The following is a 13,171-nucleotide window of genomic DNA, read 5'->3' on the forward strand; positions in this document are numbered from 1 at the left end:
ATGATGCACAACCAAGTATGATGCATGTCCGGTTTAATGAAGCATGGCATGGCAACGTGCAACAAACAACACTACAAATTAAGTGGAGCGCAATATGCCACGGAGTTGCATATTGAAGAAAACACCACATGACTTATTTAGTTCTCTCTCGTTAGGTACTCAACAATATTAAATGTTGGTTAGCATGGCAAGGGGTGAAGCAAAAGATAACTACCTATCTAGGCAAGTTTAAATGAGGCCGGAACAACAAAACAACATTTCTGGAAAAACCTCATATGCATATATTAGGTTTGGTATTGTTCTGTCCTAAACACAATTTTTGAGTTGTTAAACATGCAAATCAAGTAAACCATGTTAAACTAGACATTTTTCCACCCCATTTACATATAAAGTTTATTAAATTTGGAGTTACGGTTATTAAGTTATGAATTAAATCATTTTACATGGCAATATGGCAAAGTATATGCAAACATCATTTTTAAACATTTCAAACATGCAAGAAAGTTGGATATTATTATCCTACACAAAATTCTAAGCAACTTTCATATTAAGTTTGTTTTAAAATGATGCACCATTTGTGAGTAATGAAATGCATGAAGTCTAGGGGGCTTCCTATAAAACTGGTTTTTCTCTGTAAAAATACTAGAAATGCAGATCTGAAAAAACAGGAACTGGGCCGAAACAGGGGGTGACAGGGCGCTAACCATGGGCCTTGGCCCGGAACTGTGGAGAGGAGGAGGCAGGCCGGGACGCTGGGCCTTGGGGAGGCGCTGGCCTCACGCGTGCGCGCTGGGCCTAGCGAAGAGGAAGATGCGGTCAACGCAGCGGTTGCCTCACTCGTCCTCGCGCACAGAGACGAGCGGGAGGAGCAGAAGCAGGGCACGACGGCAGCAGGGGACTTGGTCCGGGGCGGCGATTGCGCGGATCCGACGAGGACGGCGAGAACCAAGGTGAGGAATGGAATCGAGCGGGCGAGGTCAACGCGGCAAGAGGGGCGTGTCTTCGGCCTCGTTCGCGTGCAGAAGCAGGGGAGGCAGCGCACGATGCAGAGGCTGGACGGCGGCCGTACTTGGCGTGAACTCTGGCAAGGAAGCGTCAGATCGAGGCGGAGAAGAGCAGATCCGGTCGGTCCCGTCCGGTTCCGACGAAAGAAGTGGCGGGGGGGACATGAAGCTTGGCGCTGCATCGCTCGAAGAAATCCTTGTGGTGAAGAAAAGCAGGGAACATGGCGACGACGAGCTCCTCGGAAAGTGCGGGCAGGATGCCGGTTGATCCTTGGGGCCCCACAGACGACTCTGTCGTGAGGGAAATTGGCGCCGGGGCGAAGTCTCAGGCGACGGACGGTGACGAGGAGGTCGTCCCTGGCGTCGGCCTCCTGTGAAGGTGAGCGAGAGAGAGAGAGAGATCATGAGACGAGAGGGAGATGGAGAGGAAAAAAAGGAAAGGGCGGGGGAACGGCCTGACAGTGATGGTTCCGGTAGAACTCCGGTGAGGTCGCCGGCCGGTGGTGGCGCGCGGGGTCGAGCGAGGCTCTTGGGCGGAGGCGGTTGGATGGATGGATCCATGGAATAAGTGGCTGGTTGGCTCGGCGCTGAAAACAAAGAGAAAGAAGATTGCGGCGGCAGCGATGGGACAGGCTGCCTAAAATCTAGGGTTAGGCTGCTTATATAGGTAGGTTGGTTAGGTTAGGGGCTACTCGGTCCCTCCGATCCGAATTGGACGGATGGAAAAAAATATGATAGGAGGACCAATTAGCAAAACGGAGACGTTTTGTAGATGTTTGGGGTTGATCCGGATCCAACGGTGACGACTGTCCGGGTCGGGTTTGGGACAGCTTCGGACACACGCGAGGGGTCAAAGCACTGTGCAAAGAAGGGTAGGCATGGGCCTAGGTGGATTGTGGAGAGCGGGTTGGGCTGAGAGAAGAGGGGAGAGATGCAGCCCGGCAGGGTTTCCAGAGACCGAAAACGTCCGACGATTGACCGACTATACTGCCGCTATAGTTTAACGGTTAGGCTATCAAACGAACTCCGAAAGTGATGAAACTTGGCAGGCGGCCTACTAACACTATAACAACACCGCATGCTAACTTTCAACCCAATCCGAGAACATTTTCCGGCCACTTATAAAATAATATTTCGGAGGTGCCGCGGGCGCGTGCAAGTGTGTCTGGGCTCAGAACGGACAACAGACGAAACTGGGGAACCCGAACGGATGCAAGTTTGAAAACATGATGATGCAATGCACATGGTGACATGACAAGATGCAACACGCAAGCCAATCACATGGCAACAACAATGAATAACTGGAAGACACCTGGCGCAACGGTCTCGGGGCGTGACAACACTCCACCACTACGAGAGGATCTTGTCCCGAGATCTAGAATGGCACCGGAGGGAAAACGGAAGAGAAAGAGAAGAGGTATAACTAAGTTGCTTCTTTGACAAACGAGTGAAACCACGAACCTTGAGAGGTTGAACAAATAGAAAGAAAGAAAGCAACGAAGAAGTACAAAATTGAAAGCACTCCGGTAGGGAAGAGTAACAAGGAAGAACAAATTCGGGCAGCACTCCGGTTGAAAAGTGATAAGGAACTTGATTAGATATAAAGAACTTGAGCAGAGGGCACAACACTCCGGTTAAATGGATAAGAATGAAAAGAACAAGATCCTGACAAAAAAACAAGAAGGGTTGAAGAGAGCGACATCACAATGCCTCTGGACGGAAGAAATAGAAGATAGATACTTGAAATAAAGGAATGGAGAAGAAAATGCCAACTTCTGCCACACTTGAGCTTGAAAAGGCATCCTTAGGAGAATGGTCGAACGGAGTTTTTGGAAAATCGACAACGAAAACAAAAGGCTGCTTGTGGGCTTATGAAAACATCTCAACACTTAAGGTGAAATTCTGCCACTAACGAAAACAAGATTGGATTGCTATCAACAAGGAGATGAGAAGCTTATTTCACCGGTAGGGTAAGTGAAGAACTTGGGTCATTTATAAGAACCATAATAGCAACAATCCTTAGGGAAGGCTTAAGGTGAAATATAACCCAAGATAACTCCAAAGAAGAGATTGATTGGTTGAGAAGAAGTCTTGAGCGAAGAGAAAATGATGGATTTAGATATGTCACTCTTGAAAACTTGTGAATCATGAAACACGAAGGGAAATTATGAAAAATGACATAACACCACCTCAAAAGATACGGTAGAAAGAATTGCACTTCGAAATGCAAGATGAAGAATGCTTGAACTCCTCTGAAAAGAATCTCGATGAACACTTCGAGAAGGAATTAAATCCTTGATGAACCATCATGTAGAGCCTCCATGAAGAACTCCGGTAATAAAAGAAACAATCAATTTGAAATGAACGAGAAGTAGAAAGCACAAGGTGAAGACTTGCAATGATTAAATGGAGCTTCATGATGATGAGAGCTTGGAGCTCCGGGAAAAAGAAAAGATAAATCATTTCGAACCGAGAATGTGATATGAAGAACCTCCGGAATAAGGAATTGAATTTACTCGATGAAACAAGGATAAGAATTACATTATGCTTATCCTTCACCAATTAAATTGATGACAATCAATGGATTGCATACACTTATTCTCGTCGAAAGGATTAAGATAGATATAGCGCCAACTTGAGAAAGTCTTCAACGAATCACCAGTCGGGTTGAAACAACAAATAAATTGATATGATGAACGAAGGAAGACAAAATCTTGGAAGAACCACCATAAGAATTAAAAATGAACGAAGTAAAGGGATGAATCACCGGAAAGAATTGGAAAACGAATGACGATACTTGATGGGATTTAGATACAAGTGAACAAAGAGATCATGAACTGATTAGATAATATTTGAGCGATGCACCGATAAGATTTGGAGAATGATAGCTGAAAGCTGAGATGAATACTTCTGGGATGATGGCCTCCGGAGAAATCAAACTGAAAAATACTCCTGAATTACTCCGGAAGGATGAAAATAATATCTCACAATCGAAAACAATTATGAGAGGATGGCAACAAGCTAGCACCATGAATCTTGAGGAGAATGGAGCAAGATATGGAGGAAAAATTCTTCTTCGGTCTTCAATGTTGAGAATGACGATGAGAAACACCGTCATGAATTGTTGAGGCACTCCGGAATGAAAATTAGAAAGGTTGAACCAACGATGAAAAGAATTTGACAGAACTTGGAGAAACCATCTGACTAAAGATAATTCATTCTTACGTCAAACTTTAAAAGATTTGAGAATAGCTCCGGTAAAAATTAGAAGAGTCAGGTAAGATCCTGGAAAAAACCTGTGGGTTAGGGCCCACTCAAAAGAAACACCGTTGAACGATTACTTGGGAAGAGATAATGCACGGGGAAGATTTAGATGACTTGAATGAGATAACAACCTCGAGATATCTTGAACACTCCGGAACGATTGAATAGCGAGAAGTGGGTGATTAAGAGGTGCACCGGCATGAGAAAGCATTTGAAACGATGAAAAGGGATATGATCAACAAATCTTGATTTTAAACCACCGGAGAAGAAAAAGAATGAAGAATGATGAACTAGTAGAACATCTTCATGAGAACCACCGGGTAAGAATATTGACGGAAAAGAATGGAGAGGCTTCATATTCATAAGATAGATACTTGATAAAGAAATCCGAGTCCTCGAAGAAAAAGGGTGGGAGGGTGGGAAAACAAAGGCAACTTGGGATGGATGAAACAAATACCGTTGAGAAGAAATGATAATTGATCTTGCTGATGTTGAAATGAACGGATCCGCTTGAAGAGAAACACACTCGTTGAAAAGGATTGACATGACAATCTCGATGATCAAGAGGGATTAGTATTCACATAGAAATATGAGAACACCATTTAGGAGAGGTATGGAATCAACACTTGACATTGAAGCAACTCGAAAACCACAACTCAAAACAAAACAAAGGATTGGCTTGTAGAATAAGCCGGAACAAACATATGATAGATATTTCGTCCAAAGTTTTTGTGGTGGCGCCCACACGGGCTCGATCGTACAGCACCATCATGTACAAGGCAGTGCACATGACATACGAAGCATCCCCGAGTCAGCATAGCCAAGGACTCTTTAAGACGCAACGAGACCACTGTAAAACCAACCGTGGATAGGCGGACCACTAGATGTCAAACCCCAATTTCATATCATACATCTGTCGAAAAGATATCCTAAGAGCTACTTGAATTCCCACTTATAAACTCCTGAAACATTCCGGTTATGCAATCAGGTGTTGGGGATACAGGGGAAGCATAATATCTCACCTAAAACTAGCAAATCCTACATCCAGCTGTATCCATGCTTCAACACATAACCAAGAAACCTTTGGAAATCGTTTACCTCAACCTTCGAAAAGCATCTATTATACGAGTTATGGCAATACTCCCGAACTCCCGCCCCAGTACTGGGTGGCGTTGAGGTTATCTCACCAACAACTGCATAAAAGAGATTTTCGATGTCGGCGAAACTTAGGTATTCCAGAACTGCAACGCTGAAATTGTGACGACAACACCTCGAAGCTCAACTCCCCGGGACACTGGCACAACCCCTAAATGTCAGGAGGCACCAAGAACAATGTTCTCGTCACAAAACCATCAGAATGATTCCAAGATACCCGCGTGATCCTAAAAAAATTTAATGAAATTTGAGAAGAGAAGAGTCAAAACTCTACGTCAGGATGCCTCACCAGAGCGACGAAGGGACTGAGGAGTAAAAAGAATCCTACTCTCCGATATATTGATGTAGGGTAGGAACCCTAGTGGCCCGATCTTTCACGAAAGGAGCGGATCCTGCGAAGAACACGATGAACGCGAAGAGAGGAACGAGGAAAAAACGGGGGAAATCACAAGAGGAACACTCAAACTAACAAGAACAAGTCACACATGTGCTAGATCCTCGGGTACATAGAACGATACATGAATCCACGGACAACTAAGGACGATACAAAAGGGGTAGCCGGTTCTTCTCCGAGAGGAGGTCTTGAATCCACAAGGGGATCTTCCCGTAAAGGGGTCTTGAATCCAAGGTGGATCTTCTCCGTAGAGGGGCCGCGGTCTCTCTCGTGGAGTATATCCGATATGGATGAGCAAAGCTCTATCTCTCAATGAGATAAACCAATGCTAACCCTAGAAAGTTGTACGGGATAGAGTATATATAGTCTAGGTGACGAAAGGGTACACGGGCCTCGGCCCAAGTGGCTGCGTGCAGGCACGGCCGGAAGTTCCGGGCGTCGGAGATTCCGGGGAGGGTCTGGCCTAACCAGAGAGTTGGCACGGTGGAGAGGTGCTGGCGTCCGGGGGCCGGAAGGTCCGGGCAGGCCAGAGGTTCCGGGCGCCGGAAGGTCCGGGACGGGGTCCGGGCTAACCCGAGAGGTTGCACGCCTGGGCTGGTCGAAGTCATCGGCGGCCGGAAGCTCCGGGTCGGCCGGAAGGTCCGGGGGCCGGAAGTTCCGGGCTCTGGCCGGAAGTTCCGGGCTGTCCAGAGTGTTGACACCTGTCTCTTCTTCTACAGTCCTCAGCTCCGAGTCTTGAGCGTTGTACCTGGTGACACATAGTATCTCAGACTTAGGCAGTAGCCATGTCTCACTTTAAGTGGGGGAAAACTCAAGTAGGAGTGATGTCACCTCGGATTGAATAGCACGTGCCCTAGCCCTTGTCATTGGTCCACTTGGAGCTTGGATAGTTGAGGTGGCGTCCATGTGGATGGTCGTGGGATGCTCCGCATCATCTCCCCTCCCTTGGGGAAGATCCGTCCTCGGATCGAGTTCTTCATCACCATGGAAGGGAGAGAGATCTTTGATGTTGAAGATGTCGCTCATGTTGTATTTGTCCTGTGGGAGGTCGATCTTGTAAGCGTTGTCGTTGTAGCGTGCAAGCACCTTGAAGGGTCCATCGGCTCGAGGTCGAAGCTTAGACTTGCGTTCTTGTGGAAAGCGCTCCTTGCGAAGGTGTAGCCACACGAGATCACCAATGTTGAAGACCATAGGTTGCTTGTTGACGTTGAGCTTGGTCGCAAGGCATTGTACTTGGCGCTCGATGGTGTTTCTTGTATCTTCACGCACCTTCTGGATATGGGTCGCTCATGCACTTGCGTCCAAATTTATTCGCTCTTGGGGTGGTAGAGGTAGAATATCCAATGGTGACAAAGGGTTGAATCCATAGATGACCTCGAAAGGGGACTTGCCGGTTGTTGAGTGTCTTGCTCGGTTGTAGGCGAACTCGGCGATGGGTAGACACTCCTCCCACTCCTTGATGTTCTTCTTAATGAGTACTCGAAGTAGAGCGGAGAGTGTGCAGTTTGTCACCTCCGTTTAGCCGTCGGTGTGAGGATGGTATGCCGTGGAGAAGAGTAGCTTGATTCCGAGCTTGGCGCATAGGGTCTTCCAAAAGTAGCTAAGGAACTTGACGCCGCGGTCCGAGACGATAGTCTTTGGCACACCATGTAGACGCAATATTTCCCTACAAAAGAGATTAGCCACATGTGAAGCATCGTCTATCTTGTTACAAGGAATAAAGTGTGCCATTTTTGAGAAACGGTCCACAACGACAAATATGGAATCTTTCCCATTGCGAGTCCTAGGCAAACCAAGTACAAAGTCCATGCTAATGTCTTCCCAAGGTTGGTATGGAATCGGTAAGGGCATATAGAGACCATGAGATTGAGCTTTGGACTTAGCTTTGTGACATGTAGAACACCGGTTGGTGAAACGATTGACGTCCCGAAACATCTTTGGCCAAAAGTAGCTCTTCGAGAGCATGGCGAACGTCTTGTCGCGTCTGAAGTGTCCCATTAAGCCTCCTCCATGAGATTCCTGCAAAAGCAACAAATGAAGCGAGGACTCGGGAATGCAAAGTTTGTTAGCTCTCATAAGGTAGCCATCTTTGATGTAATAGAGTTCCCAAGATGTATTCGACAAACACTTGGCATAAGGAATGGCAAAAGTTGTATCATGCTCATGTAAGTCTTTGATATGCTCGAAGCCAATGACATCTAACTCAAGTTGCGTGACAAGCATGCAAATGCGGGAAAGAGCATCCGCTACTATGTTTTATTTACCTTTGATGTACTTGATGACATATGGAAAAGACTCAATAAATTCACTCCATTTAGCATGACGCTTGTTCAACTTAGTTTGTCCCTTAAGATACTTGAGAGTCTCATGATCGGTATGAATGATAAACTCATGGGGACGAAGGTAGTGTTCCCATTCATGCAAAACACAGACTAAAGCATATAGCTCTTTGTCATAGATGGGGTAGTTGAGTTGCGCTCCGGAAAGTTTCTCACTAAAGTAAGCTATGGGGCACTTCTCTTACATTAACACACCTCCTATGCCATTACCACTAGCATCGCAAAGAATTTCAAAAGGTTTGTCGAAGTTGGGTAAACAAAGCACGGGAGCATGAGTAAGCAAATTCTTAAGCTCATTGAATGCGGTATCTTGGGATGGTCCCCAAACAAAAGGCGCATTCTTCTTGCTCAGAGAATGCAAAGGCGAAGCAATGGTGCTAAAATCCTTTACAAAGCAACAATAGAAACCCACAAGGCTAAGGAAACTATGCACTTGATGCAAGTTGGTTGGTTGCGGCCAAGTCTTAATAGCATTGATCTTGGACTCATCTACATGAACTCCCTTAGAAGAGACAACAAATCCTAAGAAAACGAGCTTATCAACACCAAAAAGGCATTTCTCCATATTAGCATAGAGACGCTCTTTCCTAAGAGTTTGCAAAATGGTGCGGACATGGGTGACATGCTCTTGGATAGATTTGCTAAACACAAGAATATCATCAAAGTAGACGGCAACAAATATACCAATGTAAGGGTGAAAGACATGATTCATGAGGCGCATAAAAGTGCCCGGTGCTTCCGAAAGACTCATAGGCATGACTAACCACTCATACAAACCAAACTTGGTTTTGAAGGCGGTTTTCCATTCATCACCCTCTTGTATGCGGATTTGGTAGTAACCACTCTTAAGATCAATTTTGAAAAATATAGTGGCACCGCTAAGCTCATCAAGCATATCATCTAGGCGTGGAATGGGATACCTATAACGAACGGTGATAGCATTGATAGGTCTACAATCGGAGCACATGCGAAAACTACCGTCACGTTTTGGCACAAGAATGACCGGAACGGCACAAGGGCTCAAACTTTCACGCACATGTCCATGGTCTATGAGATGTTTTAATTGCCTTTGAATTTCTTTGGTTTCTTTGGGGTTGATGCGGTAGGGAGCTTTGTTTGGAAGTGGTGCTCCGGGGATGAGGTCGATTCGGTGCTCAATGCCTCATAGAGGAGGTAGTCCCGGAGGTAGCTCATCGAGAAAAACATCTTGAAATTTCTGCAAAAGAGAAGACAACACTAGAGGAAGAGTGTGAGAGGTGTTAGTTTGTGGTGCATTGTCCTTGCACACGATGACGTAGTGTAGGACACTAGATGGGTTCTCACACACTTCTCTCATCTCACGTTTGTTGGCAAATAGAACTAAGTTCTTGTTTTCGCTCATCGTGGAGGCACTCAATTTGGGCTTGTGGCGCTCACTCTCTTTTTGGTGGCTCACTCTCTCACCATTCTCTCCATGATGGGTGGTATGCTTGTCGGCGATCACTTGACTTGGCGACATTGGACGGAGGACGTACTCCTTGCCCTTCATCTTGAAGATGTAGTGGTTCATACGACCGTTGTGGACGACTCCTCTATCGAATTGCCATGGCCGTCCAAGGAGAAGATGACAAACGGTCATTGGAACAACGTCGCACTCCAAGGTGTCTTCGTAGGCGCCGATCTTGAAGGAGACTTGTACTCGGTGCTCGACTTGGATGGTGCCGGAGTCACTAAGCCATTGCACTTTGTATGGATGTGGATGCTTTGTCTTGGGCAATTGGAGCTTGGAGCAAAGTTCTTCACTTGCGAGATTGTGACAACTCCCTCCATCGATGATGACCTTGACGGATCGTCCATTGATGACGCGGCCTTGGTGTGGAATATGTGGCATCGTTGGTCTTCTTCTTGGTGATGTTGGAGAGTCAAGATTTTTGAGACAACAAGTGCGGGACTTGAGTCTTCATCACAAAAGACTTGTTCTTCTTCATTGTTCACTTGGCGGTGCATGGCAACTTTCTCAAGTGCTTCCATTTCACCTTCACTCATGGAGTCATAAGTGCCATCGTCGTTGAAGACCATGGTCCGCTTGTTGGTGCACTCGTAGGACTTGTGGCCTCGGCCTCCGCAAGTGAAACACTTGAAGGAACTCGTCTTGATGGTCTCATCGGTTGGGGTTGATGATGATGAAGCTCTCGGCTTGAAGTTGCCCGTAGTAGGGTTGCTTGTAGTTGGTGAAGCTTTCTTGGAAGTCGACTTGTCGATGTTGGAAGTAGAAGGTCTTGTAGTCGGTGTTGGAGTCGTTGAAGCTTGGTTATTGGAGAAGTCGTAGGACTTGGATGAGAACTTGGCGTATTTGAAATCATCTTGCACTTGGCGTTCCGCTTTGGTAGCTTGGTGCACTAGCTCGATGAGATTTGAGTATGGTTGGAAGTCGGCGATCTTCTTCATAGGATGATTGAGTCCATTCAAGAAATGTGCCATTGTTTGCTCATCATCTTCCGTGACATTGGCTCGTATCATGGCAATCTCCATCTCCTTGTAGTACTCTTCAACGCTCTTGGTTCCTTGCTTGAGTTGTTGGAGTTTCTTCAAGAGGTCGCGGTTGTAGTAGGTAGGCACGAAGCATGCTCTCATGACATCCTTCATTTGTGCCCAAGTAGTGATGGGTGGTTCACCTCTTGCCTCATGGCGCTCTATGATTTGTTCCCACCAAATGAGGACATAGTCTTGGAACTCAAGGGATGCCATCGATCTTCTTCTCTTCTTCATAATTGTGCAAACGGAAGATCTTGTCAACTTTCAATGCCCATGAAAGGTATTCTTCGGGATCATTGCTTCCGTTGAACTTGGGCATGGTGAACTTGAGCTTTCCGTAGCGTTGCTCTTCATTGTGTTGGGGTCGGGGATGATGACGCCCATGTTGTAGATGATTGTTCAACTTGTGGTGCTCTTGTCGCGGAGGGTTGTCAACCTCGTGTTGCTCTTGTCGCGGAGGATTCCCATTGTCTTCATGCTCTTGATGAACTTGATGGTCTTGGCGAGCTTGTGGAGGAGCGCGTCAAGCTCGAGGAGGAATTAGACGATGCATGCGAGCTTGAAGTCGTCGTTCGTGAATTTCTTCGCGAAGTGCTTCCTCTTCTTCACGGGCTTGACGGCCTCGGTCGGCAATGGCTCGACTCGCATCACGTAGAGCTTGTTGCGCCTCAAGTGCTTGAGCGTCATGGAGTTGTTGTTCTTTACATTGAGCCTCGGCATCTTGTGCATTTTGGTGTAGACGCGCGCGTTCTTCCTCTTCATGTTGGCGTTGTAGTTGTCGTTCTTGAGCTAGCGCAAAGGCTTCTTCGACTTGACGTCGTTGGTGCTCTTGAGAGTCGGTGTCCCGACATGGATTGAGGTTTGCTTGACGTTCAGTGCGCGCGGCTCGACGAAGAGTGTTCGATGTCGGTGTACTTGAGCCGGAGAGGGTAAAGTCGGAATGGCGACTTGAACAACTCCTTCTTCAAGTGGAAGAAGAGCGGTTGAGCAACAAAGCACGAATCTCGTCCATCCTTGCGTCATTCTCTTGCTTGTGATCGTCGAGCTTGTGGTCAAAGTAGTCCCTTGTACGTTGCTCTGAAAGTCGTAAGTCGGCGGCAAGGTTGTCGATGCGTTCACTCATAGCTTGTTGCTCTTGATGCAAAGCACGTTGTGCACCAAAGAGGTGACTCTTAGTGACGAAGGAGTTCATGTCATCGTCTTGCTCCATGAAGAGTGGGTTGGTAGAAGTACTTGGCATATCCATCATTCCAAGACAAATGTGAGTGGTAGAAAGAGAAGAACGAGTACCAAATGTACCATGACCGAAGTTGAAAGTGGATCGAGGATCACTCCAATGTAGGACAAGGAAATAGCACAATTGGTATGAGTTCTTGTCGGTTTCTCACACCTACACAAGTAAAAGCTTTTGGTGGAGCTTGGTTAGGATGGTGGCACAAAATTTGATGTAATTGTAAGTGAGCTTCAATAATGTTGGAAAAGATTCGCAAGATGCAATGTAACAAGTAGACCAAGCATATAAGGTACACGGAAACACACACGCAAAAAGATAAGTGGGGTTGTGCAACCAAGGGTGAGCCAAAATGTGGAATCCGTGAAAATGCTCTTGTTGCACAACACTAGAGAGACGCTAGCACGATTGCACGATAGGCGGATACAAGAACTTGTGCACAACCTACTTAGCAAAAATGTAACGACTTCTATCACAAATACTTTGTATGCAAGGTGTTGTTATGATATGATCCAAGATGATCGAGTATGACAATCTTAATGTTGTATGATGCTATGGTTCTTGCTTAAAAGCTCTTTGCTTATCCTTCCTCTTTGCTTAAAAGCTTGTTTGGCTCTTTGATGTTTGATCTCTTTTCTCATGCAATGCTTGACGAACCAAGATAGCAAGTGAGTATGTGATGACAACTTTGTGACACAAGAGATGATACCAATATAGGCAACAATGATGTATGTATGCTATGGGAAGTATGATCACTAATGTGCACAACTCTTGTTGCCGGCAATACTCAATGGCTAGTCTCGATGGGTAAGCAACGCAAAGGAGTAAGGCTATGATGGCTATCAATGTAATGGCAAGAGTGATATGTCCAATACCAAGATGAGGTTACCGGTCTTGCTTCCGGTATGGTGTCAAAATGGTGGCATGAATACCAAGTTGTAGTCGAGGTGGTCGTTGTTGATGACGCGTCCGTGGTGAAAATGGGCAGCGGTGATGTCGATGTCGAACCGTACCTAGATAGCCGAAACACAAAAGGATACGGTACCGCAACTCAAATTCTCAAACCTCAAAGTAGCAATTGTGTCGGAGAGCGTCCAAAAATAGTTGGGTTATGCGGAAATGGTGGAGGTATGCGGAAGTATATATGGTATATGGTGAGCACCGGAACAAAATTTGGTGGAATTTGGGCGGAGATGTGGAAGTAGTGCAAACTTTCTGTCGAAGCCGGAAGTTCCGGGCAAGACGGAGGGTCCGGGGAAGGCCGGAAGGT

Source organism: Triticum dicoccoides, chromosome 5A (genome assembly GCF_002162155.2).
Source record: "Triticum dicoccoides isolate Atlit2015 ecotype Zavitan chromosome 5A, WEW_v2.0, whole genome shotgun sequence".
In the NCBI taxonomy this organism is placed as follows: Eukaryota; Viridiplantae; Streptophyta; class Magnoliopsida; order Poales; family Poaceae; genus Triticum; species Triticum dicoccoides.